Source organism: Magnolia sinica, chromosome 5 (genome assembly GCF_029962835.1).
Source record: "Magnolia sinica isolate HGM2019 chromosome 5, MsV1, whole genome shotgun sequence".
NCBI classification, from domain to species: Eukaryota; Viridiplantae; Streptophyta; class Magnoliopsida; order Magnoliales; family Magnoliaceae; genus Magnolia; species Magnolia sinica.
Window position 1 is genome coordinate 32,771,073 of NC_080577.1, and position 22,943 is coordinate 32,794,015.

General features: G+C 43.4%; 1 protein-coding gene across 2 annotated transcripts in view; it reads right to left on the reverse strand.

Moving 5' to 3' along the window:
- Positions 1-4,393: 4,393 nt before the first annotated feature.
- The window catches only part of LOC131245914 (uncharacterized), a 29,678-nt gene continuing 11,128 nt past the window's right edge, over positions 4,394-22,943 (reverse strand). The window contains exon 2 of one of the 2 annotated variants that reach the window (XM_058245689.1): positions 4,394-5,398. The gene's annotated coding sequence lies outside the window, so the exon portion shown is untranslated. Of the gene's footprint in view, positions 5,399-20,554; positions 20,729-22,943 lie in introns of those variants that run through there. The other variant, XM_058245690.1, reaches the window with a different exon arrangement.

Here is a 22,943-nt window from a genome sequence, read left to right on the forward strand (position 1 = left end):
CCTTGGAGGACTTCCCCCAAGGAAATGGGGGAGGGGTAGGAACCTTCTTAACTATCCTCCTCAGCCTCTCTAGTTCAGTTATGGAGGGAAGCGTTATCTTTTTCGAAGGTTGGGGACAATCTGCCATTTCTACAAAAATTTATAAGGGTCAAACAGGAAGAAACAAAGTCTGAGCACAAGAAGTCTAATGAAAACTCAACCGGCTACAATATACATGTTGTCTCAACTAGAGATAGGCCGGATTGGTACAAAGAATGAGGAGTGATCAGCCTCCTCCAATTCCTCTGAGTAGTGCTTTGCTCCTTCACACGATTAATTTAACGAAGTTACAATTGGGTGAGCTCTAGTTGTTTCCAAGGAAGAGCTACAAAAAGGTACGACCGGAGCTAGCAAATGAGGACACAAAATTAATAAATAATACAAGGTCTGAAGCTTGACAACTTTTGACCTGAGAATGCGAATTTGGTAGGGACCCAAGAGCGTAGTCTGCCCAACTCAGCTAGCAGGGCCTCCCATTTTTCTGATGTAAAGAACCACTTATCCTTCCAGCTCTTATTGGAGGACGGGTTGTCGGTGACGAGGGCTTGGCCCTTGTTTGCACAAGTAGAGAAATAGTACCATCCCCGAGCACTAGGGCTGGCCTTCTCTCTGTACAAATACAAAAGCTCGTCCGCAGATAGCTCGGCATGTTCGAGCTTATACCACGGAATGAAAGTGCAAAAAATGGCCCACCAGACGTTTAGGATCAACTGGCCTGGGGCGAGCCTAAGGCGGTGGACAACCTCCCCCACGACAGGGTGGAGAGGCAGTCGCAAACCACATTGCATGGCCATGACATATATCGTCACCTCTCCCTCGCAAGGATGGACGGGATCTTCCCCGACTTCGAGAGCTTGGAGTATCACAGAGTTAGGGATCTGGAACTCCAACCTGAACTGAACTAGGTCTACATCGCACAGCCTCGACCAAAGGGGCCGACGTCCGAAGATGACCCCTCAATAGACACTGGCCCCAACCTCCTCGGGGTCAAAGTTACCTCCTCATGGCCTTCCGTCACCAGAGACGGTATGCCAGAGGGTGCACCCAACCAGGAATGTATACTTTCTGGGCCACTCCCCTTGAAAGGCCCCGGACACAGATGCTCTATCAGAACCATCTTACATTTCAAAATAAAAATGAAAAGAAAGGCTAAGAAAGAATAAAGGAGTGGCCAGAGAAGAAGGACAGGAGGCCAAAGGAGCTCATCGAAAATCGCTTAAGTTTGGTAACTGTAGAAGGCAGAAGGAGCGAATGGGGAAAATAAGAGGGGCCAGGGCGTCCCCCTCCCCTATTTATTCGGCCTCAGGTTGCAGCATTAAATGTCCTCATTTAATGTTGCAATCTGAAGAGGCGCCTCAACACACACCTCTGTCCACATAGCCACTACTTATTCGCGGACAGACTCCACTATCGAGGCAGAGACATGTGTCCTCATGCTATTCACCCAAAGACAAAGAGGCACTGCTCCACGCACACCTCCTCGTATGACTCATCGCTATCATTACTGAATCATGCTCAATTCCCGCACTTGCCGCCTTTTTCTCTGCCACTATAATAACTGACGGCCGTTTTCGAGCCGACCTCCCCCGCGTGAGTCCTCATGCTCAAGCGTCAGTCCAAGTCCATTTACTTCCTGGGCTCCTGAAAAGCACTCGGAAGTAGGGGGCTACTGTTATGAGTAAAACTGGACTGACAAAACAACTTTAATCAAATGAAAGCAATGAAGGCAAACAACTCGAATGAGAGATTGGGAAAGAGCTTAACCCCAGATGCCAAGCACAACCCCCATGACTAATCCAGGCATTATGAGTGGTGGCCTTGGTCGCCTAGTCGACATTTCACTATCGCGACTAAGGGACGGCTATGGATGTTGACCTGATCACAGAACTCAATCCCAATCCCGATCATCAACTAAGCTCAGTCTGCAGGACCCTGACCAAAGCAACTTAGAGGATAGCTTCAGCTATTGACCATGACCTCCTCGGATGCCGACCACTGGGAGATGTCCCCTCCGTATACAAGATGGATTACCTCCTCGAGATCTTTACCAAGATAAGCGCCATATACCTAAAAGAAGATCCCTTGTGTGATACATATATACACGACAAATTCATTGCCATACACAAAAGATGTCTTGAAAGACTATAAATAAGAACCCTACCTACGATAAAAGGTATGCAGTATTACCCTAATTCGATTAGAATGTGTTTATTCTAACTAAGGCATACAATCAAGGCCCCCATTGTCACTTGATTTCGAAGGTACACGATGGTATAGCAAGGACAACCAGAGATATCAGCATCAACGACAACAATGATTGACGATTCCTATTGTAATCCTGTTACTGATTATCAAATGAACGGCCAGAAAGAAAATTGTGAGCAACCCGTATTTAATGGCCTAAATCTGGACAACTACGCCAGAAAGCTGGACGGCTTCTGCATCACGTTTAGATCTTTGGCCGAGGCATCAGGCTCCTCCATTCAGTAGGTGGTCCATGCGCCTACATGATTGTGGCCCATAGAGCTTATTTTAACTTTCCATTGCTTTCGCATACGTGGCGCAATCCTTGATCGACTTAATGGACCGACCAGATTTCTGAGACATGGGATGTATATATTCGGCCCAAAGAATGAGCGGCTTGGAACTCACACACGTGGCCTATTTAGGCACGCATTTGGCCCAGTCTGATATTACACGCGTGTGACTCTCAGACGTATGACGCGGGTAATTAGTACCCGGGGCCGGAGTTAGCTTAGCCAGGATTTTTTTTTTATTTGTTCGGCCACGGCCTATTTAAAATTTTGATTTTACGTCGCGTGGGAGATCCCCCAGTGCATCTAATGAGTATTTGTGAGGCCTACGTTATGCACGGTAGGGATCTCTAACGCACTGGACTGAGTGTAGTAAAATTCCACAATTCTACTGCTGCTTCTTTTCTTATTCTGAAACAGGGTCCGTTTGATCGCTTTCCTAAATTATATTGACTTTTCCGAATACAAGTTTCTTTGTTAATGATAATTTTGAAAATCAGTTTCCGAAAATTGATTTTATCTGTAATGTTGCCTGAAAGAGACAAACCTTTTTTACAGTTTTTTTTTTTCTTTTTTCTTTTTTCCTTTTTTCTTTTCTTTTTCTTAAAATGCTATTTGAATGTAGGTGTTTGAACCCAATATATATATATATATATATATATATATATATATAAAAGAAAAGCCGTATGATGTTATTATTAACCCGATTGGACATGCAATCGTCAATTTCCAATGATCTAATTGGAAATAAATCAAAATAGTTACTATTTTTCTTTTTAATTGTTCATTTTTCAAACCATCATTATCTTCCGCAAGGAAGACTATCATGCACATGGCATAGTTTTGTGGCCGTGATAGTTTTGTGGATAGTGATAACTCTACTACCGGTCCAAATGCAGATGGGCACAGTTTTTTGGTAATCTAGATCATTTAACTGGCTAAATAAAATGTGGAGAGAAGAACCAAAATATTACCATGAGTATTATCTAATTTTGTCTTCGGAGTCGAAAGAAGTCACTTAGTTTTTAACCACCACTATGATAGTTTATCAATTAGATGGTTAGCATGTTCTAATCAGTATGATTTTAGAGAGGCCCATCCAATGTTCCCCCACAAGCTGAATTGTTTGAATGGGCCAGTGTGCAGTAGAAGTAGCAGCGAAAGATATTGAGCACGTGGGTCTTTTGCTTATTGTTGCCACAAGCTTTTATGAAATCCCTCTTCATCAGTTGTTCTTCCCTGCCCATTTAGTTGGGGATGCTGTGGAAGGCTTTTGCTGAAGCATTTGTTCAGTGGCAGGTTACGGGTAGAGATGCACAAGGGATGTGCATAAATACAGGCTAGGCTGGCTTTGCTTCTCTATTTCATGTTTTCCTCTGCATCCTAGATGCATTCCCATGATATGTGTTTCATATTCACGTGGATGTATGTGCTTTATATCCTCGCCATCCATCCATTTTTCCAGCTCATTTTTGGGCCTGAGTCCAAAAATGAAGCAGATCGAAAGTTCTAAGTAGACCACTCCACAAGAAACAGTGAGGATAATGACACCCACCTTAAATGTTTATTTGTCATCCAACCTGTAGATAAGCTCACAAAGACCTGGATGAAGGGAAAACTCATATATCAGCTTGATACAAAAGTAGTGTGACCACAAAGAGGTTTTTAATGGTGGGTGTTCAATCACCACTGTTTCCTGTGGTGTGGTCCACTTGTGCTTTGGACATTCTGGATCGCTGTAAAACTACTGAATGTGCACAGCAGATGACTCCACCATTTTAAGTAGACATTAGGTAGCCATCTGGGAAAAGAAGAAACACTGCCATAACTCTCTTGCTCTCTCATTTCTTACTCTTCATTTGCTCTTTTCATATATACTCACCCTCTTTACATTGGTCACATTCTCTTCCTTCTGCATCTCCTGTCTACCTCTCCTCACTCTCTTCACCCTCTCCAGTCTCAACCACCTCCACCCTCCACAACCAGATGTGGGTTCTTATCCGGATGACGCACATGGAACCCGACGACAACGCCAACAAGCTTCAGCTCTTAGAGCCCTTCAGGTCAATAGCCTCAGAGCTCCAGTCATTGACAGGGTCGGCAGCATCAATCTACAATTTAGGAGAAATCCCATTCGAAGATCGAGAGCTTGAAACAGCGGACATGGTGTCTGGAATGCCAACTTACAATGTAAGAGGTTCGGTTCTGCCAAGCTCACCGATGGACATGACCAAAGGGTGTATGAGAGCATCAAAGAAAACACCATGGCTCCAAGTCCTAGACGCTTCGAGTCAAGACTTGAAACAACAGGAACGGTCACTAATAACATACACGGTGCCTCAGGCATTGACTTACAGGGTAGGAGATAACTCAGTCACGAGAATGCAACGAGAATGGTATGGAGCTGACGATGATGATGATAGAGGGTTGGTAGATAAGTATATAATGCAATGAGAGTTCTATTTCAATTGACAGCAGCAGACAGATGGATCTACTCTGGGAGATATTAGAGGATTACAATTGCCTTGATGAGAAGGAGAAGAAAGCAGAAACAGGTAATAAAGAAGAGGATGACCAAGAGATTGATGCATGGTTACGGCAGTTATGTTTCCTACAATCAATGCAGTTTGGTAACTGAAAGGTGGGTTTTTGTTTTGGAAAGGTGGTATCCAAAATGGTGGCAAGGAAGATGAGGAAGGCACTGAAGCAGAGGGCCCCATCTACGGTGAGACTTATCAGATGAACATCTAGATCACCAAATATGGCCCCACTTGCATGGGGTATTGAGCAACCAACAGACTACAGGCTTGCTGATGAGCAGGACCCTGCAATTCCACAAGTGTAAACTCTGTTAAGAGCCGTGTTCGTGCATCCATTTCAACAAATCTCCACTATCTTAACAAATCGGAGATTAATCATGTGTGTAAATACAATTTCAGTAGAGATAATGGTGACCTACACTGGAGATGAGCCTTTCAACATCCAGATGAAGCAAGTTGCATTTTGGAACTAAACAGGCCAGACCAGGCTTGGTCTGGGCCAATAGGCCTTTAAACATAGCCCACGCCTGGACTGACTGATGAATGGACTTCAATTTTAGGCCCAGGTCCCCATCCCTACAGCCTGATATGCCAGCCAAGCCCGACCTCAAATGGGCTGGACCCAGAAGCCCAACAGGCCAATCTGGCTCCAATCCAATGGGTCAATTTTCAGATCCAGCCCATTGATTGAACCACTCATCATTCCTGAGATTGGGCAATCTAGGGATTCCCCAACCATCTGATTCAAAACAAATCCTAGGATTTTGGCAAATCCAAGATTGAGTAATGAGCTCCGTGAAATATCTAGTCATCAAATAGCTTATAAATGCACCTACGAGTATCACACTCATAAAGTGGCCATATCCAAGTTGTAAGCTACTTCCTTTAAATTCATATCTAGTGTCATGATCCCAAATTGCAGTTGAATTGCTTACAGGTTGGTCTTATTATGAATAATTGGAAGCATAATGGGTTTTGCCACTTCCTATTGACTAAACTGGATGTTCGCAATTCAATTCACTTCACCATCCAAATGCTGCCTCACAGTTTGTTCCCACTTTAGCTGCCTGAACTACTAGTAAATAACATCGAAGCCAGAAGATTCAAAAGCATATACGTTGTTGAGAAGTGACCATTACCACAGGTTTCACTACCATAGAAAGTTCATCTCCACTAATAGAAGGCTGGTTTGGAAAGCATAAGTATGTGAATTATGGTTGAGATGGACACATCAATGATGAGAGCTTTGGGTTTCATGGTTTCACTAACCAGCAGCCGGATGAGGTGAAATGAGAGCAGCAACAAAAAAGGAGAATACAAGTAGTAAAACTAGGAATTCTGGGGGGTTTAATAAAGCACAAGTGGTGGCACCCCAAATAGAAGTTCGCCCAACCATAAGAGAGATTAGCTAATGAAGTTTCTTTGCAGTGGGGTCCACAGAGAAATGGGGAATGAAATCAAGCCATCCACTAAGTACTTGTCTTGGTCATTACCAGCGATAAACACCTCATCCAGGGGAATACAAGAACACAACTGTTTAAAATTGCTGTGCAGTTGCAGGAATAGAAAGCTGGTAGCCATGTTCCACTCCTGCTTCTAGTCATCCATACTTGCTAACATTTTGTTGGACACTTTTTTTTTTTCAAAGATAACTGGAATGCATTAATAAAAAGGGGGAAACAAAAGGGGCAGCTGCTGAGATAGCAGCGAAACCAAAGGAAAAGAAAAGAAGCAACAGAAGAAAAAGCTAAAAACCAAGAAACAAAAGGTCCACATCCTTATGCCCATGAACATTAACGACCCACTCTATAATGCATTTTGTTGGACACTTCCCTGGTCCCTATCCAGAATCCGTTGCTGCTTTCCCTTGCTGCCTAATGCAGTTAACTAATTGTTGGACATGTGAGGATAGAGATGACAAAAGAACCTATGTTTTTTTTTTCTTCTTTTTTTTTTTTTGCCCCTCCTACTTCTCTTGGTACTAGTACACTATCTATATGTTTCTTGCTGTGATGTCTAATAGGTGAAATAATAATAAAGAGAACACTACCTGTCTAGTTTTTGCTTCCATTTATCCATATGGATTGTTGCAAAAGAAACAGACAATGGTGTAATCATACTTTCCTAGCATTTCCATTTCCAACACCAGTATGCCACCAATGCACGAGAAGCAACGTTAGAATTTCAGCATCATATAAATTATTCCATTAGGGCATATGTTTGGTTGCCACTTAAAAATGAGTTCCTCTCATTCTAGTTAAAATCAATTATATATCAGATATCCCATGGTTGGTTGCATATATATATATATATATATATATATATATATATATATATATATATATATATATATATGAGATGAACTCTCTTCTTCTTTTTTTAGTGGGGGGGGAGTGGAGCAGTGGACCCAAATGGACCCTTGGAATTTTGCAAAACCCTACACCAAATGATTTCCCTCTCTGTGAACAATAGAAGACAGATATTGGTGAATTCATCAAAACCTTATACATGATGAGGATGAAATTCCAAATGACATTGTAGGAACAATTTTCCAATGGTAAAACCCGAATTGCATACCTCCCACTTGATTTCCTACAAAACCCAAATCAACCACCTGCCCAACATCATTACAGAAAGATCCACATTGTTGTGTTGGTTTTTACTTTACTTTTTTCTATTTTAAAGATTTTAACAAGTAGGCACCAGAAACCAAGCACAATAGAATCAAAATTTCTCCATCCTAGAGATAAAGTCAAACTTGATAATTTAGCATAAATGAAGCGAGTGGAGGAAAGATCATTCTCTCCCTCTTTTTCTTGCCACAAATTCCTCCCATCATGAAACCCAATTTCCATAACTCAGAAGTCAGAACAACTCAACCAGCACTCTCTTTTGCTGCATGTTTTCAACCATTTTCAGTAGCCAATTAAAAGGCCCACCATTCAGTTCATGATATTGTCATAAGTGAAAACCATGACTTCTTGGCACTCTCTATCCACAAGCTGAATTTTGCTGGTGCCAACAGACATGATACAGGTACTATACCAACCCAAGATCAATCGTTCTCCCTTTTATTAGTCTCCTAAACTCCTGTAACAGCTTACCTATCACCTACCTGTGTTCCTTATGGATGCAGATAGTTTTCCAGAACTTGATTTCGAGAGGAATATACATTTTTTTTTTTTGAAAGATCACTAAAATTCATTAGAAAGGAAGACAACAGAACAGGAAAAAACAAAGAAAGCAACAGAAAAACAAAGAACAAAGCAAAACCCAGCAAAAGAGACGGTCCGCGGAGAAGATGGACCTTACAGCACTGAAAAAAGGAAAAAATCAAAATTTCTAAAGCTATCGTGAGACGCTGCCCACTCAACAAGCAAACGTTTAGCAGAGGCGGTAATATTGTGCGCCAGATGAGAGATATTATGAAAGCATCTGCTGTTTCTTTCTGTCCAAACGGCCCACCAAATAGCAAGAATCGACATCCTCCATAGCCGCTTAAGGTGCTTGCCCAGGCTGACCCCATACCAGGCATGGAGGAGAAGATCAACTGAACCCGGATTACACCAGTTAATCCTGAAGCAATGCAAAAAATCTGCCCAAACAGACGCAATGAACGGACAGTGGAGAAGGAGGTGATCGATAGTTTCCTCGTCCTTCATACAGCATAAGCAGATGTTGACCATTGGCAATCCTCTTTTTTTCAAATTGTCAATCGTCAGAATTTTTTTGTGCCCCACAAGCCAGCTGAAGACCAGAAATTTTGGGGGGGCCCCACATCTCCAGATGAGGTTAGACGGAGGAGGAAGCGTGGGAGGAGAGGAGGAAAGCTTCTGATACAGGGACTTGACAGAGAACGTACCCGATTTATCCCATCTCCATTTGATACGATCAGCAGCTGAAGGATCCAGCTTAATACTCAGAAGCTTTCGAAGAAGATCAACATAGTCTGAGGCCTCCCAGTCCTGTAAGTGTCTTTTGCAAGTCACATTCCACACTGTCTCTTCACCAGATGTTATAGCGCATCTGTTGATGGTGATATCATTAGACAGGGCTAGCTGGAAAATGGAAGGATACTGGTGTTTGAGGGGAGCATCTCCCAGCCAGGTGTCTTCCCAAAACCGAACACAATCTCCCTTCCCTGGATCGAAAACAACTCATTGAAGCACCTGCTTGCTCATGGACAAAATACCCCTCCAAATTGCTGAGGCTCTGTAGGTAGAAGAGGGCTTAGACCACCAGCCCCCAAAGGAACTACCATATTTATGTTTGATCAGCTGATTCCACAGGCTGTCATTCTCAGTCCCAAGTCTCCAAGTCCATTTTCCCAAAAGAGCTTCATTCATCGCCTTAAGGTCCCTAATGCCTACGCCCTCATTTTTAAAACTACAGCACACCTGCTTCCACTTCACAAGATGATATTTATTTTTGTCAGACTTGCCGTTCCAGAAGAAATCCCGCCGCAGCTTATCGATCGACTTCAAAATAGTAGAAGGACATCTGAAGAGGGACATGAGGTGCACAGGCAAGTTAGACAACGCCGCCTTTATGAGAGTGAGCCGACCGCCTCGCGAAAGAAAACGACACTTCCATTTAGCCAAATAGGATTCGATACGATTGATCACCGTGTCCCACGTTGATTTTTTTTTGGGGGGGGGGGGGGATGTACAAAGAGGGAGGCCGCAGTGCAGCCCATCTTTTGAGCATAATCTGAGACCTCCTTGGGCTCTAGATTTATACCACATAATTTTGTTTTGGCCAAATTAACTTTCAGACCCGACACCACCTCGAAACAGCGAATGATAGAGTGTAAGTTCTCCACCAGCGCAGAATCTGCCAAGCAGAAAATAAGAGTATCGTCCGCGTATTGGATGTGGGAAATCGTCTTTGACATGCCTTTTATTCTGATACCACTAATGAGGCCTTCCTCTTCTCCTTTGTTCAACATTCTGGAAAGGGCCTCTCCAATGATAAGGAATAAAGGAGGGGATAAAGGATCACCCTGCCGCAAGCCACGCGAGCCTTTGAAGAAACCGTTGGGGGATCCGTTAAGAAGAATGGAAAAGTGAGGAGAACTGATACATTCCCCCATCCACTGTCTCCATTTTGCACCGAAACCCATCCTTCTAAGCATGTACTGCAGAAAATCTCAATCGACGTGGTCGTAAGCCTTTTCGATGTCCAGCTTGCACATTAGGACTTTGGAGCCGGCTTTGTGAGCAGAGTCCAAACATTCATTAGCAATGAGGGCGCAGTCCACAATCTGCCTACCTGGAATGAACGCACTCTGATTGCCCGAAATGATCTTACCAATAACCATATTCAGCCGAGAAGCAAGCACTTTAGCCAGGATTTTATAAGGGCTCCCAAGAAGACTGATGGGTCTATAGTCCTTGAGAGCAGCGGCCCCTGAAGCTTTCGGAATGAGCGCGATGAAAGAAGCCCCCAAACCCTTCGACAATCTGCCTCTTTCATGAAACTCCCTAACAAACTCCATCAAATCTCCCTTGAGTATATTCCAGAAAACTTGAAAAAAATAAATCGGGAAACCATCCGAGCCCAAAGCCTTGTCCCGAGCAAGCACCGCCACTGCTTTCCACACTTCCTCCTCACTGAAGGGGGCTTCCAGGTGGTTAGAGTCAGTAAGAGATAAACTCGGCATATACAGATTGTCCAAAGTAGGTCTGCCCCACCTCTCACCTTGGAATTGCGCTTTAAAATAGCGGATCACTTCTTCAGCAATTTGCTCCGTCTTCAATCCGGATGCCATCAACCACAATACTACTAATTTTGTTTCTTCTGGCATTCATACTGGCAATAGCATGGAAATATTTCATGTTGCTGTCACCCTCCTTAATCCATCTAGACCGGGACTTTTGTTTCCAATTCATTTCATCTTGAAGAGCACGGGCTGATAAGGCCTAAATAATCTATATGCGTCTGGACGGAAAATCGGGGGGTTTTGAACCTGCTTTAGCTTCAGCATCAAGCGCTTGTAAATCATTCAGTAAGGCATCCGATAGCAGATCCCTATTTCGTAAATCAGACTTCTTCCAAATCTTGAGCTTCTCTCTCAACATGCTCAGCTTGCGGCCAAGCCTATACCCAGCAAAGCCTGCCGCTGAAAAACTATCTCACCAGTCAGCGATCATTTGCGAGAATCCATCAATTTTGGTCCACGATAACTCAAACTTGAATGGTTTGGGTCCCCAATTTTGGTTGTCAGATGCGAGAAGGATCGGGCAGTGATCCGAAGTTGTTCTCGGGAGGGCAGTCTGGGACACTAACGGAAACTGATCCAACCATTCCGGAGAGATCGGGATACGGTCCAACCTGGAAAAAATCGGGTCTGCTCTACCGTTAGTCCACGTGAATCTGGCCCTAAGAAGGGGAAGGTCCAGCAACTCTTGGTCATTGATCCAAGAGGAGAAAGCACGCATCGAGGGGGATGTCCTGCGACCGATAGATTTTTCTTCCACATATCTGACCACGTTGAAATCTCCCACAAAACAACAAGGGCCCACAAATCTCTGCCTGGATCTTCCTAATTCTTCCAAAAAAGCCTGACGACAAGAATCCTATGTAGGGCCATAAACTGACGAGATTAGGCAGCAAAACAGGGATGCTTTATCTTGGAGGATTATCGACACCGAGTAAGTCCCAGACCAACTTTCAACCAGCGACCAATGGGCAGATTTCCACGCTACAAGAATGCCGCCCGCAGATCCAATCGCATCCAAGGTGACCCAGGAAGCATCAGCCGCATTCCAGAGCGATCTTAAGAGCCGGACGTTAAAATTCTGAATTTTGGTTTCCTGGAAGCAAATCACATCAGGGTTTTTCCTCCCACACAAGTCCTTGATGAGTCTTCGTTTCTAAATTGAGCCCACTCCCCGCATATTCCAAGAGAAGATCTTCATGGGATCACCACGCTGCCCCGAGATACCTGGTTGGACGCCCTCAACTCGATATTTTCAGCTGAGAGAGGACTCTCAGCAAGCCTACGAACCTCCCTGTTACTGCAGGATTTAGATAGACGTCTAGTAGGGGTTCTGGACTCAGAGATTGGCCTCCCACGAGTTTCCACACAATGGAACAAAGCAGCAAAATCTTCCGGGCAGTCCCCGAAAGAGAGCCCTAGAGCCCTTCCCACGTGACTAACAGCCTTTCTCACCCATTCTTTTTGATGGATTTTATCAACGAGTTTCGCTCTAGCCCCATGCTCATCCAACTTCTCCTTTGAAGTGCCATCCTTATCTGGCGAAGAACCAGCGCATATTTGAAGAGGTTCCGCATCGAGAATATCTTCTCCAATCCCATCCTGGAAGAAAGAGGATAGGTCCTGGTCAGATAGAGCATCCCTGACAGCAAGAGAAGACGACATCCCAGAGGTTGGCGATGCGGGCCCGTCCGAATCCCATGAAGAATATTCAAATTCAGCATCAGGAACCTCTACCATCTGATATTTCTCCTTCACTTTCCTTCTATGCATTGGGGATCCTCAACTTTTGAAGGCGCAGAGGGTTGGATATAAAGTTGGAGGGGTTTGGACCAGAACGAGGCATCGATCGAAATTCAGGTCGGCTTGAGGGGAAAGGTTGAGATTGAGAGTGATCTGCCGAGAGTGACCATCCTTTCCCGAATCTATCGCCAGGGCTAGATCTGAGCCGTTAATCCTGCAATGAGTGTCGAAAAAGTGGACGATATCAACTGCTGCATTGCCAGGTGTCCACTTCAGGTAAGCATGCGAAGCATTGGGAACTTCGGTCGGCCCCTTGTGACGTGTCGTAATCTCAGGAGATGAAAAGGACAATCGCGAGTGTCTCGAGCCCCTCACATAGACACGCGTCGACTTCGCAGGAGAGAGGTTGACAGTTCTGAGACTAGACATCTCCTCTCGCGTGGGCGGCACACGTAAAGCAGTGGAGTCACGAGACTCGCAAGGAAATTCGTGTGAAGCAAGCGCGTACGTGTCTCGCTGGACAGAGCAAGCACCACCTGTTGCAATCGAATGGCTCTCACAAGGGAGCGAGGACGCACGACTCTCACTCGGCGGAGATATTGCACGCGCAACCCGAGTAGCGTCCTCGGGAGGGATACGCGTCTGACATCCGTGCTGCTCACGCATCCCAGAAAACTCTCGAAGCACGCCAGGAGGGAGAGAATTGTTCCGTGCTCTAGAGGAGTATTGAACAAGAGATTTCATGGAAGTCGAGCCCGCCAAAGGTGGAGGAGAAACTCTCCTTCAACTTCCAGAATTCTCCCCACCTAGGGTGGAGCTCCTCCGACATCTCTGTAATAATCAGCAATACCACCATTCTTCCTTCGACCGAAACCTGCAGTTGAGATGGCAACAGATCGCCCTTTTTTCGTCTGATTTGAGCTCGGATCACCACTATCTCTTGCCCCATTGTTGTCTTCTTATCAACTTGGATAAGAGTACCAAGCCTGTTGGCTGCTTTAATAAAAAAGTCATCATACCATAGCTCGAGCGGGACCCCCCAAATGAGAACCCAGAATTCTTCCATCCCAAACATGGAATAGTCGCTCCATTTTTGAACCTTCAGTATCAGAGCATCGGAGTGGAGAGCTCCAGCCATAGTGATAAGCTTCGGGTTTACATCCGGAGAAACCTTAATCCACAAATCATAATAACCGATAGGCTTAATAGAATAGTTTGCCGGACTTAAGCCACAACAGTCCTTGATCCACTGGCGGACCTGAGAAATCGAGGCACCATCCCAGGTAGTCACCACGACCGTATCCTGCAACTCCCTTTCTGAACGCTCCAGACAATCATTGCTAATACAGATGGCCCGCTGATCAGGAGTGGTTGTGACCTCGAAACCAATATCTAGACGTTTCTCCTGAGAAGTGGAGAGATTGGTTTGCGGTCGGAGATGAACGGGCTGAGACGAATATCCCTCGGATTTAAGCAGAGCGTCCTTGAACGAAGTCCCGCTGCGATAGTGGGCAGTCGAAGTAGTCCTGCCAGGCCCCGTCACATTCCCTGGTTTACTGTTTAATGCCTTTCGCGCAATCAAGGATTTCTTGGGATCCTTCATTTCTGGGCCGAATCTAGCCCTTTGAACAAGAATCGGTTTGCCACCGAAGCTTTGGCCATGCAACATCTGGACTGCCCTACCCAACTCCGCCTCAGAGCTCATTCTTACAAGGGCAAAACCTCTGTGACAGCCCGAGATCCTGTCTCTGGGTAGAACGACATCCATTACAACCCCCGCCCACCCGAAAAATCTCTCGAAGTTGTGCGGGAGCCACCCATCTGGGTAGCCTTTAACAAACAAAGTTGGGTATGAAGCTCTGTTTTTCACCCTCCCGACCACTTCCCTGCCTTTCCGACCTTTTCTTTCTATGGTCTGCCATTGAAAAGGCTCGTCTTCCCGATGAGACATTTCCCCCTCCTCCATATCCCTCTCTACCACGTCTGCCTCCATACAGACCGCAACGCCGTACTACTTGCTACGGTTGCCGACCGCAGTCCGCAACGCCGTAGAACTTGCTCAACGCCGTAGAATCTTGCTCAACGCCCAACTTGCCTTCAATGCTACATTCCACGAATACATGTCACTGATATTCCGGCTAACAAAAGTAAGCATGAGAGGAATATACATTATTAGCAGATATTTCCAATTTATCATCACTGGAATCATCTTAGCCTTTCTCCAAGCAATTCAGATCAGCTTTTAAATGGTAGATTGGTAAAAGTTCTATGATCACCGAACAACGGCCTACCTCTTTTATCCAGGCTCTAGAACTGACCATCGCAAAGGCTCATGTGACAACATTCACATGCCAACAATCCCACCAGCTAATAAGTCCCCAGTCTAACAAATGCATGCACACTTCAAACGGCGAGCACGCAAAGGAGGAAAGGTCACACGCGCGTGCGTGCACACAAATGCATACACACCTACCCACACGCCCGCCCGCACATGCGTACACACACAAGCACACCCCTGTCAGGTAGGCAATCAAGGTGGCACCAACGTACATGTAGAGAGATGCGTATTGTGTGTGGATGTGTTTATATAATTTTGCAGACTACTATAGTCCTTTTGTTATTAATAATAACAGGTTAGTTCTCACAGGACTAACCACTATTTTGCCTTCTCTCTCTCTCTCTCCTTTCTTTTCCCTTTTCTCTTCTTCTCATCTTGCCATCTTCCAATCTTTCTTATCTTCCTTTTCCACTTGGTACAGAGTGACATTTTCTTGAGCTCATTGAAGTCTACACTGGTGGAGCCCACTGCTAACGTCATTTGCCATACAAGTGACGCCAGCAGTGAAACGACAGATGGCTCCCTGAAGACAAGGAAGTATGGAATCTGAAAGAGGATTATTTTAGAGGTATATTAGATGATTTTCTATTTTCTAAGTGAGTTTTAAGTAGTGCTTTGTCAGAAAAGGAAAAATTTAGGGTGGGGGGGATTCAAGTTGCGCTTGTCTGAATGTGTTGCTTCTTTTTCAGATTTCTGAGGAGATTTTTCCACTCAAGTGCCATTTGATAAACTGAAAAATAAGCAATGAAAACTAATTGAAGTGCTGAATTGTAATTTTGAAATAATTTTAGGGATATTTTAGTCAAAAGTGAAAAGAAATTTTAATGCACCAACCACCACTTTCATTATTCAGCCTTCAAAATTAAGAGAAGGGAGGGGAGCTGAAAAAAGACCCAAATTTTCATCGAAAAATAATTTAGGCATTAAGTTGGATTTTCCAAACGATCTGGAATAAGTGAAAACCATGGACAGTATCAAATTTCAGCAATAAGTGCTGAAAATAAATTTCATCAAATGGCCCCTTGCCTCATTGAAAGTTAGCTAACACCATAATCAAGAATCCTGCAATTCTGTTGATTTTGAAATATTTGTGATGAAAATGGTTGAAGTGTTTTATTGTACAGGCATAAATGGCTAAGTTTTGGGGACTGTTTTGCATTGATACTCTAGTTGGAGATATATGGTAAGTGATGATGAACGATGCCTGTTTGGATAAATTTGGGGCCTGTTTTGCATTTCACTTATATGAACTCCTTCCAATTGGATTGCACAAGGGGAATTTTGCAATTGTAAAACTTTTGGGGCGTGTTTTTCAGAATTGTTTATTGCCTGAGCTATTATGGTGAGTTGAAGGTGTTCTTGGTGCTCTTCATCCCTGCTTTTAAGTATTATCGCAGGTATGTGTGTCAAGTGTCGGTCTTGTGGAGTGTGGTACGACACATGTTTTGAAAGAATATCCAGTGTGAACAGATACTCAGTTTTATTCAAATTATTGTGATACTTTCTCCTATCCGTAGATTACTTGCATACCATGGAGAAACATAGTTCATATAGTGGAAAGCAAAGTGCTCAAGGTAAAGAAGGCGATGGCTGTTTTCAAGGTCAGTCATATTGAGGTGTGCGATCAGGTGGGTAGAGCTGGGTTCATAATGATTTTGGTCGTGGTAATTTGATCCCTTCAAGTGGTGTTAGCAAATATCCAGCTGAAGAAATTGTTGCCCTCAGTCGTCATCTGGATGCTCATGAAGGTACATTATCATCATGTCAAACTACCCCTAGTCCATCAAGTGATGTATATGCTTCTAAACATCCTGTGTCCCCATCCTCTACAAGTCCATGCAGGACCATTGATTCTAGAGGGTTAAATCACAAGCCTAGTACTAACTCTCAGTTCATCTCTTATCCTGCCTTACCTAAGTCTCCTAATTGTGTTAAAATTGCTGATGGGGGTCCTATACACGGGTTGAAAGAATAGGGACAATTAATGTCTCCCCCTAGTTGCCTTTTTCCTCCATCCATGAAGTTACACTGAAAATTTCCACCATTTTCCTACACTTTCCCCAATGAAGTAACCATTCAAAATATAACTGGCATAAAATCCATCGTTTTTCAAGAAAGAAAAAGTCCATTGTTTCCCTTAAAAACTTGCAAAAACGAAATCGTGAGATCTACTGAGAATAAAATCTGAGAGATTTGCTGAACAGAGCATTGGCTTTACTCCAATCCTGAAATGATCTGAAAATTTACCCACCATATGATGCACCTGGGATTTGCGGCTTCTAAAAATTCTCTTATTTCTTTCTAGCTAGATAACCCAAAGGGTTGCTAGGCACGCCATTTTCCAAAGGATCTTTTCTGTGGCACCCCACATAGATGAGGTCCAGCCACCGACAAGATCAGCAAATCGATCATGGCACAACCCGGGATAAAATTGAAGTTTTGCAACACCTGATTCCACACTTTCACTGCTACCAGAAACGGCAGCAAAAGACGATCCCTGCACCACAGTCATTCCAAAAGCTATTTGAGAATCCATCTCCCACACTGAATCTCAGGAGAGAATGACAAAACGGCTTCACCCACATGATTGCCCTCCAAATAGATGACCCAAATCTTCTGGAGGCCTCCTTTAGTCCCACCCATTCTCCAAGGACCCATATTTGGTTGTTAGGACCTTCTAGAGAAGAGAAGAATCTCCATCACCCAACCACCATGACCATTTACCAAGCATCACAACATTAGCAGTTCTGATATCATGGATTCCCAACCCTCCAGCATCCAGTGGTTTACAAACATCCTCCCATGCAACGAGATGGAATTTATGGCACTCACTGTTATTCATCATCATATTGATATGAGCCTTATCCCAATTAATTGGGTTCGGCTGCATGAATCTTGCTCCACCATTCCACTCCATCAAGGGACAAACCTTCAGCTAAACCATAGGTCATTGAGTCTTTTCTTACTACCTCCATCCACATCCTTTTGGGCCTTCACCTTGCCCTTTTAGAGTGTTAAATTGCTCAGATTCATGATGAAAGTTATGGCATAACTTTGACACTGGCTGCCAACCTGACGCAACCCTCCTTTATCCAGTCTGGGGACCGGCAATCAGATTACAAAACTCCCACAGGCGCAATGTAATAGACTATTACATATGTTGATTACAATCAAGAGCTATCCAATAGTCTATTACATAGGTTGATTATAATCAACAAGTTTATGGCACTCATTGTTATTATTCCACAAAAATCTTTTTTGCATAGCTTCTAATCTGGAGATTATCTTCCCCAGATGCCTGAAGAGAGACAACATACAGGTAGGCAGATCTGAGAAAACTGCTTTCACAATCTTTCAAAAAAAAAAACTGCTTTCACAAAGGGTTACCCCAATGAGATGGCAGCACCTTTCCATGAGGCAAGCTTCTTTTGGAATCTCTCTGTCACCTTGTTCCACAAGCAATTTCTACTTTTCTTAAGGCAGATCAAAATGCCTAGGTGATCGATATTGTCATCTACCACCCTACATCCAATTTCATTCACAATACCAACTACGCATTCCCTGTCCATACTGATCCCAGCAACAGAGATTACGCTACCTCAAAACAGAGAAGGAAGTCTCTGTACATCCCGGCTTCTTGCTTGGAGCCATCTCCGAACAACATCGGATCATCTGCATATTGAAGGTGGGTAGCTCTGACCTCACTGATACCAACCATCATTCCTTTTACCAGCCACAAATCTCTGGCTCTGTGAATGAGCCTTGAAAGGACCTCTCCCACAACTGAGAATAGAATTGGAGAATGAGGGTCTCCTTGCCTTAGAACCCTGCTGCTTTTGAAAAAAAAAATGTCTTTGCCGCTCCATTCATCAATATAGAAAACCATGGGGATGAGACCCGCCTTCATCCACTGTACCCATCTCAGATCAAACCCCATTTGAAGAAGGAAAAAGAGGAAATTCCAGTTTATGTTATCGTAGGCTTCTCTAAACCAATTTTAAAAAGAAAGCCCTTACATCCTCTTTTCATGTATTCATCAACCAGCTCATTAGCAATGAAATTACCATCCATCACAGATCTACCGCAGCAAATGCATTTTGGGCCTCCAAAATGATATTCTACTATACTTATTGTAGTCTATTCGCCAACACGTTTTCTATTATCGTGTACATGCTGCCACATAGAATGCTAACACTCCTTCAAAATCAGGGCTATGAAAGACGCCCCTACCTATTTACCACTGACTGCATTTTCATAGAAATCACGGAAGACAGCTAGCAGATCCTCTCTGTCTCAGGACACTTGATAAAATAAAACGGAAACACGTCTGAGCCAGGCGTCTGGCCACCTTGGGCCTCAAATATTGCCGCTTTAATCTCCTCTTCAAAAAGCTGTTCCAACTGGACTGCTTGCCATGACGAAATTGACTAAAACTGCAGATCTCTGAGCTTTGGCCTACTCTGGGATTCTTCTGCACCGAGTTCTTGAATGACAAACAAAGCAATCACTGATTCACTGTCCCCACTCAAGGACAAAAGAAAATCGTCGCCCCTCTTCAAAGCCAAAAGACAATTCACCCTCCTCGATTTGCAAATTTGTGGACAAAGGTCATATTGCCTTCCCCTTTATTCACACATTTTTCACAGGAGAGTTGCTTCCAATGAATTTCCTCCCTTTGAAGAATTTCTGCCAACTCTTCCAAGATCTAGTCCTTCCTGACCACATTCTTAGGGGGTGGCCAGCCTTCTTCCACTTTTCTTTTTCCAAATCAGACAAGTCACATTGCAACTCCGACTTCTTCTCACCTAGGTTTCCAAATACCATCTTGCTCCAATGTTTTAATTTACCTTTTTAGCAATCTCCGCTCCGCTTTTCACAGAAAAGCCTTACCTTGCATAGTAAACAACACCCAACAATCTTTGAGTACAGGAAGAAATTGAGGATGGTCCACCCACAGGATCTCGTATCTATAAGGCTTCACTCCCCAGGATTCAATCCTATTCCACAAACAAATCAGGTCATGATCAAACATGCTTCATAGTAGAGCTCTCAGGTTTGCTTCTGGGAACATTTCCTCCCACAAAGATAGGATCAGGAACTCATCAACTCTTCAGACTACTGGATTCTCCTGCTTGTTTGCCCACGTTTCGCACCATTAAGGGGGATGCCAAATAATTTTTTATGAACTGGTTGAACTTTTTTTTTTTTTTTAAACACACGCGCGCGCACTCACGCCTTAGTGGGATTTCACCACCTATGGGTGCTCGAACCCTTGACCAGGTTTTGAAACTCCTAAGAATCTACCACTGGAGCAAGAGCAAGGACCCTATTTTCAACCCTGGTCAAGGGTTCGAGCACCCATAGGTGGAGAAATCCCACTAAGGCGTGAGTGTGTTGTGGTGTGTGTGTGTGTTAAAAAAAAAAAAAGAGCAAGGACCCCATGAACTGGTTGAACTAAACATGTTGGCAGCAAACCTGGTCCCACCCTTCTCATATTCGTCCACTCTAAGGGACTCCAATATTATTTTGTGGGCTTGCAATGGCCAAGGCGAACCGCAAAAGCTTGCATTCATGTTTGACAAAATCCTTAATATTTCCTATAGGTTAAACATTTCATTTACCCATGTTGTGTAGAGAGATGGGTTCGGCGCAATTAGTGCAATATAACTTGCCATTCTCATCATTTGACAAGTTTCCATGGCCACAAACAAAGCAACCATAGCCCCCACCATGATCATCCACCTGTTGGCACATGTAACTAGGTGTGGGTGTTGTGGCCACATGGCCCTGATTTATCTCCATTTGAACGAGTCTCCTGCAACAACTAGGAAAGACCCAGTCGTGCAGGAAAACAATTGAATTGAGGCAACTTCTCCAATTCACAATGGATAAACCTCAACAACTAGAATCACATAAGTATATAAATAAGTGCACATAGCTAACGTGAAGGGTGTACAACAAAGGAGGTGGTATAAACCATAAAAGGGTAGCGTAACGTGTGCAGCTAGCGATTCAACGCCACATGGAAAATCAAGCCTCAATCGACCATTGATCTTCACACCAACTTTCTTCAAACATAAAACCTTTTCTTTTTTTTTTAATTTATAAAAAAGGAGCGAGTTTGTTGCTCTTTCCTCTTTTCCCCCTTCTCCCCCTTCTTTTATTTATTTTACTCGATCTCTAGTGGGATTTATGATCAACAGATATTAATACAAGTGGAGCCCCACAAGCCCAAGGGATCAAAACGTGTGCAGCTAGCGATCCAACACTCCACGGCAGATCAAGCCTCAATCGACCGTTGATCTTCACACCAGCTTTCTTCAAATGTAAAAGCTTAGAGAGAGAGAAAGAGAGTCCGCCACTCTTCTCTTTTCCCCTCACTCCCCCTTTTTTATTAATTTTGATCCATCTCTGGTGGGGTTTATGATCAACAGCTGTTAATGCAATTCGAGGCCGCCCCCCTTTCTTCCCCTTTTTTTATTAAAGGCCAATCATATCGGCGACTTGGTGCGTGGCTAGTTCGATTAAATTGGTGATAAATTGAGAATTATTTTGTCAATCAAAGTATTCGAAGGAGAGTGTTTTTTTTATGGTGAATCAATCAACGGTTCAAAACTATCAGTGCCCACTTGAAAATATCAAGGTAATTTCGAAGAATTCAAAGGGAGTTTATATTATTATAATTTTTTAGATAACGTCTAACCTTGAATCAAATAGCTCATCAATGTGTGATTTGGGGTTTTAGATTTGTATTGGTGAGAATTTGGGGATTTTGTTTTAATTTCGATCAAATTAATACTCCTTTCAAAAAAAAAAAAAAAAAAGAGGTGGGGACACCCTGTGTCTTTAAAAGAAAAAATTATTACTCCTTTCAAAACAAAAATACAAATATATTTATTTATTTATCACTTTTTTTAGCTAGTGAGGCGACTTGAATTGAGTTATCACAACTGAACTCGGTGAGCCAATTCGATTGGCCTCAAAAAGGTGAGTTAACTTGACTGGACTCAATGAGTCAAGTTCACTCAAGTTGAATAACTTGTGCTCTCTCTCTCTCTCTCTCTCTCTCTCTCTCTCTCTCTCTCTCTCTGGTTTGGTGAGTCAAGTTGATTGAGCTTGTTTGTGCAACAATGTGTCACGAGTCAATTACATCTACCCTCCTATTTGATTTTTCTTTTTTTTAAGAAAAGAAAAAGAAATTGTAATTGTTTAAAAAATTAAAAATTAAAAATAAAAATAAAAAGGGGAAAAAAGAAATTTTGACCTTGACATAGGAATTAATTATCTGGACAAATCGCCCTATGGCTCTGATACCGATGATGATCGGTGGAGATCGTCGATTAAAGAAAGCTAGTGGGAAAATCAACAATCAATTGAGGCTTGATCTGTCATGGGGCATTGGATCGCCGACTACACACGCTTTGATCACTCATGCTAGTATACTAATCACACTCAAACACTACCCTTTAATGGTTTATATCACTTCTTCTGTTGCACACCATTCATGTTTGTTGCGTGCACTTCTTTATATGCTTATGGGATTCTAGCCGTTAAGGTTTTTCCATTGCAAGCCAGAGAAGCCGTCTCAATTCAATTGGTCTCCCGCACGACCAGGTCTTTTCCCACTGTTGTGGGAGACTCATTCAATTGGAGATGAATCAAGGCCATGTAACCACAATACCCGCACCCAGTTATATGCGCCAACACCACCACAATCTATCTACCCTTGAAAGTAATCACCACCTCCTTTAACCTTATGCTCCCCACTATATGAGCTTGCCAAGAAAATCATTCAAGAGTACGAGTTTCTATATGCAACATAACCTTTTGAAAATTTTCTTCTCGCTAAAGCAATGAGAAGACAATCCAAAGTGAAGGAAGGTGCTCCTTGCAAAAATTACAAATATTCTTAGACTCGGGATTTAGCCCTATAAAAAGATCAAATATTTGCTGCTCCTCAATATGAACTCAACGTTCCTTATCACAACATGGTTGTATCAGCCTCTGGTGGCTCAACTCCAGCCACATTC